The sequence below is a fragment of the Castor canadensis genome, chromosome 6 (genome assembly GCF_047511655.1).
Source record: "Castor canadensis chromosome 6, mCasCan1.hap1v2, whole genome shotgun sequence".
NCBI classification, from domain to species: Eukaryota; Metazoa; Chordata; class Mammalia; order Rodentia; family Castoridae; genus Castor; species Castor canadensis.
Window position 1 is genome coordinate 148,860,506 of NC_133391.1, and position 7,259 is coordinate 148,867,764.

Below are 7,259 nucleotides of genomic sequence, written 5' to 3' on the forward strand. Positions count from 1 at the left end.
AGAAGCATTGTTCTGGTCAAGCTGGAAATCCTTCACAATAGCCCTGTTTCTCTTATTGAATCCGTCACCCATCTGATCCTATCATTTTAGTATTTTCACACTATTTCTTTTTTTTAATGGTAGTACTGGGGTTTGAACTCATGGCCTCATGCTTGCTAGGGAGGCCTTCTACCACGTGAGCCATTCTACCAGCTTCAATCTCTCTTATAAGTCAGATCTTATCTACAAAGCTTCCTCTGGTGCCAGGCACCATTATTTCTCACTTGGACTCCATCGTAGCCCATGACCAGAATTGCTATAGACTTGATGTAAACACTTTTCTCAACCACTAGACTCGGGGGAACAAGACTCAGGGAGATAAGAAAAGCAGACCTGGGGACCTACAGACCAATCTCTAAGAAATAAAACTTTTTCCACTCTAGTCACGTTGTATGACTTCATGTAGCACAAAGTTAATCCAGGAACAGGGCTGTTTCATGTCAAAAACAGGAGGACTGGCCCTGAGCCCTTCAAAGGGGCCTTAATTCCCTGATCCTCAGTGTCGGGAATTAAAGGCAGGATATAAATTCCTGAAAGCAAGCAGAATAGAGGACAGTAAAATCTGAGCTGGAAACTTTGAGTCTAGACTATCAGATCTCCTAAGCAACCCTACACGTTACAAGATATTGTAAACTCCAGAGCAGGAAGCTGTCTGGCTTCAGGGATGTGTGACCTACATACTTGCATGGGTCCCCATGTGTAGGAGGACCCCACACTTAGTTCATGTTCTGCTGCCAATATCTCCAAGTTCTGAATTATTTTTGAACAAGGGCCCAAGCATTTTCATTCTGCACTGGGCCCCACAAATGATGTAGCAAGTCCTGGTGAAAGCACCTACTACACGGGACGTGGAAAACCAAAGTTCTAAGTACTTATTTCATGTTTGTGCTTAAAGTAAAACTAACTCCTTTCTTCAAAGGAGAGAGTCTTTTTTTCACCTTCTCAAATTATTCTGATTTCACAGTGAGGACAGGATTGGACAGGAGTCAGATTGGCATGAGTGCCTCCCATAGGCCCTGGGCTATCACCACTGACCCCCATAGCTCTTCCTGAAGATGCTTTGCTGACCCCAGGCCTGACAATGAAGCAATATGGAAATGTCAGAGGGGAAATGCGCCAGAAGCAAATCTGGGCCAGCAACAAGTAGGCAGACATGGATTTCAGATTCCTCGACCCTCGAGAATAGGGATGTCAGGTGTAATTCTGAGACATGCTCCCAGCACCCCTCCCCTGAGCTCCAGGTGCTCCTGGAGGAAACTCTGGCTGCTAACACAACTTTATGGACTTCCTCTGCCTCCTTATCTCACTTCTCCATTCTCCTAGTGGAGTTTCCAGGAACTAACCCCTCAATAAATTATTTGCACTTGTTTCGGGATACTTCTGACTGAACCTAGAGAAAGACAGCAAGTCATTTCATCAAAGCCCCAGCAGGAGGTTCAAGGAATCTTTTGTTGTTGTTGTTTTGGCTATTTTTTTAAAGACACTCTTCTAATCTTTTCTTTTTTTTTTTTTTTTGGCAGTGGTGGGGTTCGAACCAAGAGTCCCACATGTTTGGCCGGTGGGCAGCCACCCCATGGCGACCAGGGACTCTCTGCTCACTTTCCACTCCATCCCCTCCTTCCCTTCATCATTACCATGGCAACTCCTACTGGCAGGCAATGGGTCCTGACTTATCCTACAGATCCATCTTACCCGGAGCTCCTCCCCACCAAACCTCGACCTATCCCAATGCCCCATAATACCTTAAGCTCTTAACTTCACCCAGGATATAAAAACTGGGCTGCCATTTCTCTGGCGCGACTTCTCCAGCCCTGCTCTTTGGGGATGGTGAACCTCGCCCGAGAGCGCGCTCTCAATAAAGCCTGTTTAAAGCCTGCTTGCTTTGTTATTTGGCTCCAATTTGGCCTTCTCATCAGCGTCGACCTAACACCACACATGGGAGAGGCAAGTGCTCTACCACTGAGCTATATCCCCAGCCTCAAGGAACCTTTTATTACCCCAACTATGGACTCATGAGGGTTGGGAGAAATTTCATTTCCTCCCTTGTTGATGTGGCACTCTGAGGTATATACAGATCAGGGCTACCTTCTCTTCCATAGTGCTAGCAAACAGTGCCAAGGGCATCATCAGATGAGGACTGGAGAAGGGGAGAGCAGGCCGCCTTAGCTCCATTCCACAGAGTGGCCTGGGTTGGGAACCTGCAGGTGAGAGGGGTCTGGAGCTACAATTCCTTGCCTTTTACACCATCAGGCCGAGGGAGAGGCCTCATCAGTGCTCAGGGATCCATCTCCAATCACATAAGGAAATTCTTGCTGGGCTTTGATTGTTTCATGTTCTTCCAATGACAGAAAACCAGAAACCTGGCTTAAACAAGTGGGAAGTTAACTGTCTTCCACCTAGAGGATGGGGGCCAAGGCTTGTGAAGGAGACTACACTATCCCCCCCAAAATATGAAGGATTGTTGACCTGAAGGCAATTAAAAAGAAGCAAATGCAGACAAGCTCTCGGCTCTTTTCCCATTTGCAAGACATAAATTTTTTAAAGTGTCTCCCCTCCCCTCTCTGCTACAAAGGACAGAAGTTAATTACTGAGGACAGCTGGAGACCACCCCAGAGGAATCTGCAAACAAACTGAACTCTTCCAGTTCCTTCCAATGTTACCTTCAGAGTCTCCCATCTTAGCAAGCCTAAAAACTGTTGGGGAGAACATTATAGTTTAAAAATTACTTTGTTACCAATTATTGTTTACTAAGTACAATGCTGCTATTTAGCAATACTTAAAGAAATTCTTCTCGGGGGAAAAAATTATCCTCTTTTCATTTTACTTCCTTTAAGCCTAACTGACTCAGAACTATTGAGACACCTTTAAATAAATCCCTTTTTTTGAGCCCACAACAAATAGTGGTTTAAAATTATCCCCTTACTACTTTACAGATATCTTTATCATGCTTAAGACAATATGCTGATTTTTAAATGTAGCATACCATTTGTGTTTATTTCGATCCCTTACCAAAAAAGATTTCCTAATATTGCTTCTACCAGCCAGGAAAGAGCTCCAAAACCCTACTCAATTTTCTTGCACTGAGGTATATACCACCATGAGTATTATTATTATTATTATTAGTGTTACTTTGGAGGCACTAGGATTTGAACTCAGGGCTTCACACTTGCTATGCAGGCAGGCACTCTACCACTTGAGTCATACCTCCAGCCCATTGCTTATTTTTTTCCCCCATTATTGACTCCTGGCTCATCAGCCAGACTTTACATGGTGTCATCTGGATTTGCTAGCTAATTCTGTGCTGACTGCAAAGAGTTCATATTGAGATGGTTTTTATACTCAGCAGACTGTCATCCTTTATATTGTAATCTTTTTTGTGTTGCATGTTGCTTGGGGTATCAGCCTGAGTCTTATTCCAGTACATAATAGCTCTGCTGGTGTTTTATTTTGTCAGTGACCATATCTCCACTAAGAGTTTTTGGAAATCTCATCACACTCAAAAAAGATTTCATCCTAATCCATTTGGAATTATTCCTAATAAGATTATAAAAATAAAAATAAATAAGAGCCTAGAACTGCCTTCCTTTGTCTTGTCACTTTGTTAAAGAAAAAACAAAAAAACTTATTTCCCTTTGTTGAAGATGCTATTTAAGCCAGAGTTTGAAGCCATTGCTTTGTTTTTGTTTTGGCATTACTGGGGTTTTGAACTCAGGGCCTCACACTTGTTAGGCAAGCAGTCTACCCCTTGAGCTACATATGCCCAGCCTTTTTTGCTTTAGTTATGTTTCAGGTGGGGGCTTTTGTTTCTGCTGGCTTCAGACTGTGATCCTCCTACCTAAGGCCTCCCTTGTAGCTGGGATTATAGCGACACACCACCACAACTGGTTTATGGATTGGGAGGGGGGTCTCACTGACTTTTTGCCCAGGCAGGCCTTAAACTGTGATTCTCCTGATCTCTGCCTCCTGAGTAGCTGGGATTAAAGGTGTGAGCCACCATGCCTGGGCAAAGCTGCTACTTTTAATTAGTTTTCATTGAGGTTTCTCTGGTGATATATGCATGATATGCATTAGTAACCCTTTTTTTTCTCTTGCTAATCTATTTTTTAAAATACATTTTTATTAGGATACATTTGTTATACGGGGCGATTCATAGTGACAGCTCTGATTAGACTTACATTGTACATTAGTTACACTGCCCCCATTTTCTCTCCCCATCAACCTCCTCCCCGCCCCACTAACCTGTTTTTCATTACAGGGTCCAACTACAAGCTTAGAAGCATTGAGAAGAAATTTAATTTCCTCCTCAACAGTTTATATGACACTCCAAGCTTTGCTTCACTGTGTATGACCTCCATTTCCAAAGTCTCCTCATTCTCCAAAATGACAATCCAGCCATCTCATCCATATGCCAGTCAGCAAGACGGAAGAAATAAAGGAGAAGGGAACACTGTCTCCTTATAAGGCCCCTTAACAGTCATTGTACATATTCACTTCTGTCAGTATCCCAGTGGCCAGACTCTAGTCTCATGACTCTTAACAAGCTGCAAAGAAGTCTGAGAAATGTAGTCATTACTCTGGACATCTATCCAAGTAAAAATTGAGTTTCTATAGAAGAGAACAGACACTGGAGGGCACTAATGGTGTCCATCACCCCAGCCTCCAGGAGTTTCTTGTGCCCTAGCATGACCAGAAAAAGCAAAATACTTCCCACTTGCCCCAGAGAGGCACAAGTGTGGTTGTAAAACCTCCAGCTCTCATGAGGCACATCGAGGGAGGCAAATAACCAGGGCCATGTGGGTGTCTCCAGAGATGCCAACCTGAGCACATGCCAAATGAGGTCCAGGGGCTCCCTACTGTCATAACATACATACCCACCATCTTCCTTGTAGATGGAACCCAGGAAAGGAGGGACTCTGAATTGACCTAAACTTTTTTATTTTCTTACTAAAATGATTATAGCAGTCATCAGGGCTGTTTACCAATATTTTGGCTGTCCTCCTCCTGGGTAGATGATAAGACTTGCATTTTTCTGTCTCCTTGGAGTTACATATGGCCATATATGACATATGAGCAGAAGTGAGATGGGTCCTATCCGGGCTGAACAGGAAGAACCTGTGATGGCTAATTTTATGTGTCAAATTGGCTACGCCAGGGAACCCAATCTGTAGTCAAACATCATCCTAGATGCGGCCATAAAGGTACTTTAGATGATGTTAATATTAAAATCATAAATAAAACAGCTCATCCCCCATAATGACAGTGGGTCTCGTTAACCAGCTGAAGATCTTAAGAGAAAAACACAGGTCCTCTGAGGAAGAAACTGCCTCCTGAGCACCTTCAGATTCACATTATAACATTTGCTCTTCCCTGCATATCCAGCCTGCCCTGCAGTTCCACAACTGCCAGCCCTCACAATCCCTCACTGTTGTGTAAGCCAATAAAATCTCTGGCTCTGGCTGTATCTCTCTCTCTCTCTCTCTCTCTCTCTCTCTCTCTCTCTCTCTCTCTCTCTCTCTCTTTCTCTCTCTCTTTCTCTCTCTCTCTTTCTCTCTCTCTTTCTCTCTCCACACACACGCTTGCCCACATGGGTTCTATTCTATGTGTTATGTTTCTCTGGAGAACCCTAAGACAGAGCCTACACCCAATTTGTCACATTTTCTTTTCCCTTTCGACAGTGACCTTGGGAGCAAGTACAGAGATGACTCCTCCAGCTTGGATCCCTGAGTGACAATCCCTCTCCTGACCCACAGTGAACAGGTAGCATAAACAAGTAATAGCCCTTTGCTTCTAAACCACAGAGTTTTGGGGGTGTTGGTGTTGCACCATAACCTAGGGAACAGGTGAGTAAGAAACACAGAAGAAAACTTAGGGTGACATAGAAACAAAGTTCTCTATCTTCTATTCTGGAGTTTGCAGACTGACTCATTCCTTTTACAAGTACTCACGCACCACTTCTCATTTCCACAGGCCAGAATTATCCCAGGGCTTGAACCCCTCCAAGACCAGAAAAAGCTCTTCAAGTCTGTCCTCCTTAGAATGCCTCTAGAATCAATTTTCTACTCCCTTGCTCCCACCCCCCCACCAGTTCTGAACTTACCACTTCCTCTCAATTCAATAAAAATGTTTCATTTTCTTCTTAGTATGAAAGACCACAACTATGTCATGAGAAGTAATATACAAATTCCCTCCACACTCAACAGAAGCTTTTCTCAAGAGGATTTGCATTTGAAAAGAAGATTAAAAAACAAAACAAAAATCGAACAAAAGTGAAGCATCCTTAGGAGAGGCGCTTGCTTGCAGTATGGGAGATATTCTGGGGCAAGGAGAATTTTCCATAGGTGTTCTGCAGCTAAAACCAACGTTGGATATTGTGTTTGGGGATTCTGGGCACTTCTGGGAGGCACAAAACAGAGAATACTCAGTTTTTCTCCCAGAGTCACCATTTGTCCTTCCAGATGGTTCCTGATGTTGCCCAGCGTCCAGCTTGTACTTCCTCACAGCCTTTCCAGTCAGTCTGCAGGCCTAGCTACTGGTCACTTTGTTTTTCACCTGGGACCTTTGTGTAGGAGCAAGGTCCTTGAAGCCTGATGCAAAATTATTACCTCTGGGTGTCATACCTCTTATGTCACCCCAGGTTGCTTACCTCTAATCCCACAGGTAATGTCTGTCCAGAAGAAATCAACTGGGGAGCTCATCGAAAAGGCAGGCTTGAGGTCCAGATGCTGATTCACTGGGCTGGGATGCAGCCCAGAAGGCTGCACCTTTACAAACTCTCTCCCCCAAGGTGGTCGGGTGCAGGTGAGAGGCAGATTACATTTGGAAGAATGGTATCCTAGAGAGATGGGGAGGGGTATTAGCACAGCCCACCCTCCTGGATCACCAGCTCTTTCCTCATCAGCTCAGACCTCATTTGTAATTGATGTAGCTGAGCCATCTGGTCACAACCTTAAAACAAAATAAACAAAAGCGACAAATAAAAATTGGAATGTTGCTTCTAGGGATTTCTATGCCATTTGGCTTCTTTCCTTTCTGTTTACAAGGGGCTCTTGACTTTTTTTGATGTAGTCTTTGATGCCAAAATTGAGGACACATGGTAGTCTCCTCTCCCACTTAGTTTTTGCTATATTTGCAGAGGACCAATTACACTGCCTGAAAGGAAACACTGAAGGAAGAAGCAGCAACTTGCTCAAAAGAATCCTCAAATGAAAGCTAGGATACTC